Below are 9,017 nucleotides of genomic sequence, written 5' to 3' on the forward strand. Positions count from 1 at the left end.
TGACTTTAATGCGAATAAAAGACACTACTATTTCTTTCATTGAATCATTTAGAAAAGCACATATATTTTTGAAAGGCACAAGGTGGTGCTTAGTCTACTGAAGTTTAATGCACTTTCTAGGTTGAGTGTCTTATCCCTTTTATAAAGCCCCTGCTCCAGAGAGCTTGACTGGCACTGCATGTTGGAAGTTGGAACCAAAGAACTTCCAAGTTCTTTGGTTGGAACAAAGAAAATATACGCTCGTGTACAGGGTTGCCATATGTACATTCCGGATCGTATTTTTACGATAATTAGGCTCTTCGTACGATATACGATCCGTAGGAGGGATCGTACGTCAAAAATACGATCCTAGAGTTAAATACGATCCGATGTACGATCCTATTAAAAATTTCGGTTTAGTGGCCAAAAATAAATGTAGACGTGATTTTATTATAACATATTTACTTCAAAACTTAAATAAAAATTGGACTTTCGAAGAAACAAATTTTTCCATAGCCCGAGAAATTAGGAACGGGGGTGGAACTGGAAATCGTTAATATGGGTGCATAGGAAAACCGGTAAAGTGGTCTTATTCCTCTTGTTTTTCCTGCGTACGATCTCAATTTTTAAAATACGATCCAAATCAAATCCTCGTACGATAATTCGGCGCGCGAAATCTGGCAATCCTGCTTGTGTATCTTCTTTGGTTGGAAAGTCGGCGATCTCAAGATCTCACGTTGTGAGTTGTGACTCTGTGGGATTCTGGGAGCTGACTTTGAACTGAACTGAACCGATTCATCTAAACTAAAGAGGGGTGGGGGAATCAGGATCTAGCGAACGACAGTCTTGGTCTCTTGGACTCCAGCTTGAGTGTGATCAAGGCACCCTAGATAAAATAACGGCTGGTGCACGCTGCTCTAGTAAGGGGCGGCAGGAGCTTGTATAGAAAAGGGCCATCTCATACCTAGATGGCGTTACAATTCATCAATTTAAAGGCGCGAACTTTTGAAGCAGTAGAAACTTAGCAAGTAACGGACAACTCAAAGGTGATAATATTCAATAACTTTATATATTTTTTAAGGTTTAAAAAACTTTATTTGTAATTTTTTTAACCCATGAGACAATTTTATGCTTTCAGTTTTAACACATGGGATAATTTTATACATTTTAACAGGAGATCATTTTATACATTTTAACACATGAGATCATTTGATACATTTTAACACATGAGATCATTTGATACATTTTAACACATGAGATCATTTGATACATTTTAACACACGAGATCATTTTATTCATTTTAACACATGAGATCATTTTATACATTTTAACACATGAGATCATTTTATACATTTTAACACATGAGATCATTTTATACATTTTAACACATGAGATCATTTTATACATTTTAACACGAGATAATTTTATACATATACAGCAGTTGCTTCTTGAAATTCGGCATTGTTTTCATGTTCTTGAAAAATAGTGTTTTTTAAATAGTCGCTCCTAGTCCTAGTTGTTGTTGGAATTGCCGAGACTAACAATCGCTTGTGTTTAGTAGAAATACTAAAATCTGATTTCTTAAAGTGTTTACTGCAAACTTTAGCAACACCTTCAGACTCTATCCACTTTTGATATTGAGTTATGTCTTCACCAAATATTTCACTTATCCATTTAGCCTTCCTAGTCTCATCTTTAGGAAAAGAATGAAAGCTAATTGCATGCTTCTCATCTAGAAGGTGTTTCTTTCCTTTGCATTCCTTTTGTTTACAATTTGGCACAATGCACATAACCATTCTGACGTGTGATATAGGAGCTCTACTATGTTTTGTGCTTAGAAATCTACATCGAAAAATAATATAATTAGTAGTAATTAATAATAATTAATAATAGAAAAAGCTATCTTCGGTTAACAAATTACTTTTAGCCCTGACAACAGCATGCTTTCCTAAATAAACTATAGTTATGTTAAAAAGTTTTATTTCTTATAAATTGTTTTTAGTATATATGAAATGTGAGTGTATCTCATAAAACTAAGGAAATATTTATAGTTGTTTTGTATAATTTATTAATAATAATGAAACTTACCTCGAAAATCCTGGCCTCATTTGCTCGTTTCAGCCCACCATCTTGGGGTACGTTCAGTAACGAAAATCTCAAAGAAATCGCTGTTTTCTTGATGTTAGGTTGATGGACTCGAGACGTCATAGTGACGTAAAAGGTTGTTGAACGGACAAGTGACATTTTGAAGTTAGCGCTGTTTTCGAAAATGGAGTTGGGGAAACGTCTTACTAGCCCTCAAATCATTACCAATCGCAAGTGGCTTTTTGCAATTATTTATAAGCTTGCAAATAATGAAATTGTTTAAGAAAATTATGTCCATTTAAATGGTAGAAGTAGTTTTGGAAGAAAACGAATACAATTACTGTAGGAATAGCATTATTGGAATTTAATTTTTAAATCCCGCGCCAACTTTTCGTCTGTCAAGTGTTCAACAGTCAAGCGCTACGTCACGCCATCAAAAAAAACCATATCGATTAGATGGTTTTTTTGATGGGCAAGCGCTGAGCATCATGACGTCAAAACCGGAAACGCGAAAAAGCGTACAGAAGGGAAAATCTGACATCGCTGAGTAAGCGCTGTCATCAAAGAGGGTTGCTGAACGTACCCAAGTCTGACTCCCCGTTAAAATTCCCGTTTTGGCACGAAAATACAATTGAAAACGAGCACCTCTGCTGGCGAAAATTGGCAAACAAAAATTCACTTTTGGGTTGAAAAAAAAATAAGCGCGCTCCAGCCGTTATTTATTTTATCTAGGGTGCCTTGGTGTGATAGTAATGTTTTAACTAAGTAAAGAATTTTAATAAAAGTATAGAGAGTTATTAATTATAGAGTGAATCATAAGAGTAATGAGACTAAACATTACAGACTCTAGGTTTAATATATATATTCTATCTCATTGGTGTCGGACTCTCAACTGAAAATGTAAGTTAAAATATATATTAAAGCAATTAAAAACTGAAAAACATTCGACGCTCTATAGGATGCGCAACTCCCATACTAAAAGCAAAACGGTGGGTTTTCTTTTCTTATGTCTAGTACATTTTATTTTTCACCCGAGGCTTTCCAGCGCATATTTTCCAGAAAATAACAAAGAAAAATTCCTTCCAATCGCATTTGATTAATTACACTGCTGAGACTATCAAGAAAAGTGGCAATAATATGACTTTTCAGGTAATAAATTACAATAGAGTAGTGTGATTCCATTTTTAACTACCCATAGGGCATAATGTAGAGTTGCTATTATTTTATTATATCTTGAGAATACTTACATAAATGTATACTTAGGCTGCAAGCTGCGCTTTAGATGCAAGTGCAAAAATGTATGGTCATCGTGTTGAAGAAGCGGATACTTGCAAATTGGCAAGTGATTTAGGGACAACTCATAAAACAACTGAACAAGGGGGTGAGATACTTCTTTTTATTTATTTATTTATTTATTAAGTAAATATACTAAATAATTTCATTGAAGTGGAACCTTTAACATTCTTAATCTAATCATCATTAATTATAGATATATTGCGTAAAACTTGCCAAGAAAGACCACCCATTGACCAAATCTTGGAAAACTTTGATTTCAATCAAGATGATAAATTGTAATTTTAAAATATTTTAGCCAACATTTGGTAGTTTAATTTCAGTTGAATTTTAGTTCGTAGTATGTAACTTTTGTTTTAAAATTAAATTATAAGTTATTCAGAACAAGTTTTGTCACGCAGTTTTTATAATGCTTTAAAAAAAGAGCAGACGGCACGAAATTACTATTCAGTTCATATGATAGGTGGCGTTAATAGCTTAAACTTTTCCGGTGAAAGGTTGCAGCACTGACCTTTGGCGACAAATTTACACTGTACACTGACCTTACACCGAACTTTGGTTCAACTTGAAACTCAAACTGAACTAAATTCAAAGGCTTATTTTTGCCGGTTGAACCTCCAATCACTGAGCCAAGGCATGTAACGTCATCGGTAGACGTAGCCAATTAAAATGCCAAGGGCAATGGTTGACGGTCCAACCAGCGAGCCAAGAGCAGAAGGAGGAGCTTAACTTTTCAGCAGAATACGGCCGCGGGGCCTATGGTGATACTGATAAGGTCATCCTTGTCAACGAGGGTGATTAGTTCATCCTTATCAACGACCAGAGCCGATCGTGATAACATGTTTCTTATCATCGACCAGGACCATTTTGATGTTATCGCCCATTGCTTTTCGTCCATGTTCGAACCTTAATCGGGTTTGCAAGACAGGGTGTATTAATTTTTGTAGTTGACAGATGATGGGTTCAACAAGAGTACTTTTAATGATCAAAGGGGCTATATACAACTTAGTTAAGATGTGTGTGTCATTTATAGGGTGTTATTAGAAAACTGGCATAGTTAATTTTCTGAAACCTTTTAAAATCGTATGACCTGAAATTATTTTCATACACTTTACGGTATCAATACTGAATGCGGACATATCAAACTCCTAATTGTTTATATGACACTTGCCGTCCGGACCACTGTTTTCGAGTTATGATTTCAGTGTTTTAAGAAACTACCATTGTTTTTCTGTTTCTTAATTAAATTAACTTGAAAACAGTGGCATATTTTCGGATGTTTTAACTTTTAAGGTTATCAAATGACTGATATTGTATGCAGTTTCACACTACATGCGAGTACTTCCCTCGCCATAAGGGGAGTAGTTTTGCATATAAGAACTGCCCGTCCTGTGTTGGGATTAAGTTTAGCACGTGAGAACTACCCTCGTTGCTAGAGGGGTAGTTCTCAAGGCGGAAAGTGGCCGTGAATACGGCTTCATATAGCAGTATCGGTATGTAAAACGCTTTTTCGACTACCAAAGGCCTATGGCTGCCAAGCGTTAGCATTCCTACTACTTCCAATTAAAGTTTAAGGTCTAGGGTATTAAAATGACTAAACTTCATATTTGCCATACTTCGAATCTTATTTATTAAAACAATTAAATTGGTAATTATTAATTAAACTGAAAGTTTAAATATTACAGTGTTCTTAGCCGGTACTATTAATTAGCATGGCATTATATCTGCCCTTAAAACTAACAATTAAATATTTATCCCCGACAATAACGATTCTAATTAATGATCCCCCAAAGTAGTTGGTAAAGATAAAAATAATGAATATCATGCAGCATGTACGCGACAATTTGGTCTCGCCGATTTGGTCTTGGGACAAATGGGTGACTAGACACTTTGGTCTCGAGACAAATTGGTCACGGTACAATTGGGTCTCGGGACAAATCGGTCCCGGTACAATTGAGTCTCGGGACAAATTGGTGACTGGACATTAACTAATAGGAGAATATTTTGGAAGAGGTGGCAGCTAACTAATAGGAGAATATTTTGGAAAAAGTGGCAGCTAATTAATAGGGGAATATTTTGGAAATTGTGGCAACGAATCATTGGGACCATGTTTTGGAAAAGGTGGCCAATTAGGTAACCAAATAATCGGATGCAAAATAGTTCCGAGACCAAAAAATCACGATACCTAATAGTACCGAGACCGTAAAATCACGAGACCAAATAGTACCGAGACCAAAAAGTCCCAATCACGGGACCAAAAAATCACGAGACCAAATGGTCCCAAGACCAAATCGGTGAGACCAATTAGTCCCGCGAAAAAATCAGCGAGACCAAAATGGCGAGACCATATTTTCCTGTTCCGGCATCATAGGTTTAGCTTTTCAATCTAAGAAAAGTACTACGATTTTTACTGCTATCCTATTAAAAAACGTTCCCACTATCGAAAAATACGCTGATTTGCCCATAATCTCTTAAGGTTTTTCTCAAAAAATTCATATGGTATTTCTCAAATAAAAAAAAAAATCCAAAGGTATTTCTCAAAAAAATTCCAAAGGTATTTCCAAAGTATTTATCAAAGAAAACAGGTCAATATTCCGAATTTTCCAAAGAACGCCTTAAGGATTTCTAAAGAAATTTCCGAGAAATTTCTAAAGAGTTCTGAAGAAGAATTTTGTTTTCTCCTCAAAATCGCCCAAAGACCATCCACATTAATTTATGACAGACTTATCAGAAACACCCTTTGTATAAGTAATTTTATATAATAGTTCCTCACACCGGTGTATTTTAGGGTGATAGATAGTAGTGAACTCGAAAAGCCCTTGCAAATTTTAAAAGCAAAGTCAAATTTGTTAAACAAGTACTTACATTTGAACGGACAAAGTCCCAGGTCTCGGTAGCAGCATACATTTGATACATTCTCCATTTCTTTTAAGTTTTCCGCAGGAAATGTATTTGAAAAAAAGTAATGAATTGCCTTTATATAGAGAATGAAATAAGGCCGCCACTTCTTTACAGAATTACAGAAAGTGCCTACAAGTGCCCTCAGTAGGAAAACTACTATAGCAGTAGTTTTATAGAAAAAGACTTATATTTAAGTTAATTACCGGTGAAAATGGTTCAAAATTGCATATATATAATAAGTAAAATATGATCTATATTATAAAACATTTTAAAACTTAATTCCGAACTAATTTACTTAAATTTAAGGGTGACTACAACTTACTATTTTACAGAAAATGCTTATATTTAAGTTAATTACGGGTCAAATTAATTCAAATTTACTATACATAATCAGAAACGTTTTTGGTTTAATATACACTACTTAAATAGTTAATAACTAGCTATTATCTCACTTAAATTCAGGGTGCCTACAACACACTATTTTACAGAAAATGCTTATATTTAAGTTAATTACCGATCAAATTAATTCAAATTACCTACATCTACTAAGAATATTACGCTCTATAATATAAACGCGTTAAAAAATTAATTTCTATCAAATATACTTAAATTTAAGGGTGCATACAGATTAGCCCACACAGATGATAGCTTTTGGGTCTAGTAAGCGCCCTAGTCCTATTGTTTTGCGTCATATTTAATAAATTCTGAGAGAGCGGTAGCTCTCTTAGATATGACTTCATACTGCTCTTAATGTATAAGGAGGGTTTTTTGTTTGGATGTAGATTTTTTTGTATTGTATTAACTGCTTTGAAAAAATTCCACAGAACTACAATTCTGGCCCACAATATGTGGTTAAAATTTCAAAGAGATCCATTAATTAGTTAATTTTATAAAAAATAAAGTTGCTAAGGGTGGTTTTCATTTCCATAAAATTTTTCACACCTTTTTATGAAAAACAGGAATTTTTCCCATAGAAATAACATGGGAAATTTTAAGAAAAAAACATTCCGGTTACTCCGATTTTAGAAAAACTATACGTTTGTTAGACTTGAAAACGGTTTTAAATGGAAGGTACAACACTTAACGTGGCGCTAAGCAATTTTCATTGACTATAATTAAGTCTAAGTATGTTTAAATTTAAATTTTCAAAACCATTCCAATCTGCGATATTTAAGCAGTGTAAAGAGTCAGTTTATGATGTTAGCACTTTTAAAGCTATTTGGTTCATATTTCGTGGTGGTTGAAAAACAAGGGGACCTAGCTTTGTGTGAGCTAACAAGTTAAGTTGGAAAAGGTCCCCCACACTAATAAATTATGGAACCAACTGCCTTTGGTACTTGTGGGTACTTGTAGGTACTTGTGGGTGCTTGTAGGTACTTGTGGGTGCTTGTAGGTACTTGTGGGTGCTTGTAGGTACTTGTGGGTGCTTGTAGGTACTTGTGGGTGCTTGTAGGTACTTGTGGGTGCTTGTAGGTACTTGTGGGTGCTTGTAGGTACTTGTGGGTGCTTGTAGGTACTTGTGGGTGCTTGTAGGTACTTGTGGGTGCTTGTAGGTATTTATGGATGCTTGTAGGTACTTGTGGGTGCTTGTAGGTACTAGTTGGTGCTTGTAGGTACTTGTGGGTGCTTGTAGGTACTTGTGGGTGCTTGTAGGTACTTGTGGGTGCTTGTAGGTACTTGTGGGTGCTTGTAGGTACTTGTGGGTGCTTGTAGGTACTTGTGGATGCTTGTAGGTACTTGTGGGTGCTTGTAGGTACTAGTTGGTGCTTGTAGGTACTTGTGGGTGCATGTAGGTACTTGTGGGTGCTTGTAGGTACTTGTGGGTGCTTGTAGGTACTTGTGGGTACTTGTGGGTGCTTTTAGGTACTTATGGATGCTTGTAGGTACTTATGGATGCTTGTAGGTACTTATGGATGCTTGTAGGTACTTATGGATGCTTGTAGGTACTTATGGATGCTTGTAGGTACTTATGGAAGCTTGTAGGTACTTATGGAAGCTTGTAAGTACTTGTGGGTGCTTGTTGGTGCTTGTAGGTACTTGTGGGTGCATGTAGGTACTTGTGGGTGCTTGTAGGTACTTGTGGGTGCTTGTAGGTACTTGTGGATGCTTGTTGGTACTTGTGGGTGCTTGTAGGTACTTGTGGGTGCTTGTAGGTACTTGTGGGTGCTTGTAGGTACTTGTGGGTGCTTGGAGGTACTAGTGGGTGCTTGGAGGTACTAGTGGGTGCTTGGAGGTACTAGTGGGTGCTTGGAGGTACTAGTGGGTGCTTTTAGGTACTTGTGGGTGCTTGTAGGTACTTGTGGGTGCTTGTAGGTACTTGTGGGTGCTTGTAGGTACTTGTGGGTGCTTGTAGGTACTTGTGGGTGCTTGTAGGTACTTATGGATGCTTGTTGGTACTTGTGGGTGCTTGTAGGTACTAGTGGGTGCTTGTAGGTACTTGTGGGTGCTTTTAGGTACTTGTGGGTGCTTTTAGGTACTTGTGGGTGCTTTTAGGTACTTGTGGGTGCTTTTAGGTACTTGTGGGTGCTTTTAGGTACTTGTGGGTGCTTTTAGGTACTTGTGGGTGCTTTTAGGTACTTGTGGGTGCTTTTAGGTACTTGTGGGTGCTTTTAGGTACTTGTGGGTGCTTGTAGGTACTTGTGGGTGCTTGTAGGTACTTGTGGGTGCTTTTAGGTACTTGTGGGTGCTTTTAGGTACTTGTGGGTGCTTGTAGGTACTTGTAGGTACTTGTGGGTGCTTGTAGGTACTTGTAGGTACTT

At 36.4% G+C, this 9,017-nt stretch overlaps 2 long non-coding RNA genes across 2 annotated transcripts; one reads left to right on the forward strand and one right to left on the reverse strand.

Moving 5' to 3' along the window:
* The first annotated feature begins 819 nt into the window (after positions 1-819).
* On the forward strand, positions 820-3,744 carry LOC149661256 (uncharacterized). Its single transcript, XR_016368827.1, has 5 exons — positions 820-828; positions 2,908-2,964; positions 3,079-3,213; positions 3,328-3,445; positions 3,554-3,744. It is a non-coding gene; the product is annotated as an uncharacterized LOC149661256 (long non-coding RNA).
* Positions 3,447-6,450, reverse strand: LOC149661257 (uncharacterized). The gene is made up of 2 exons (XR_016368826.1): positions 6,223-6,450; positions 3,447-4,263 (listed from the first exon to the last, which is right to left on the reverse strand). It is a non-coding gene; the product is annotated as an uncharacterized LOC149661257 (long non-coding RNA).
* Between the last annotated feature and the right edge of the window lie 2,567 nt (positions 6,451-9,017).

Source organism: Phalangium opilio, unplaced genomic scaffold (genome assembly GCF_054372755.1).
Source record: "Phalangium opilio isolate 3A_F unplaced genomic scaffold, DU_Popi_V2 ptg000070l_1, whole genome shotgun sequence".
In the NCBI taxonomy this organism is placed as follows: Eukaryota; Metazoa; Arthropoda; class Arachnida; order Opiliones; family Phalangiidae; genus Phalangium; species Phalangium opilio.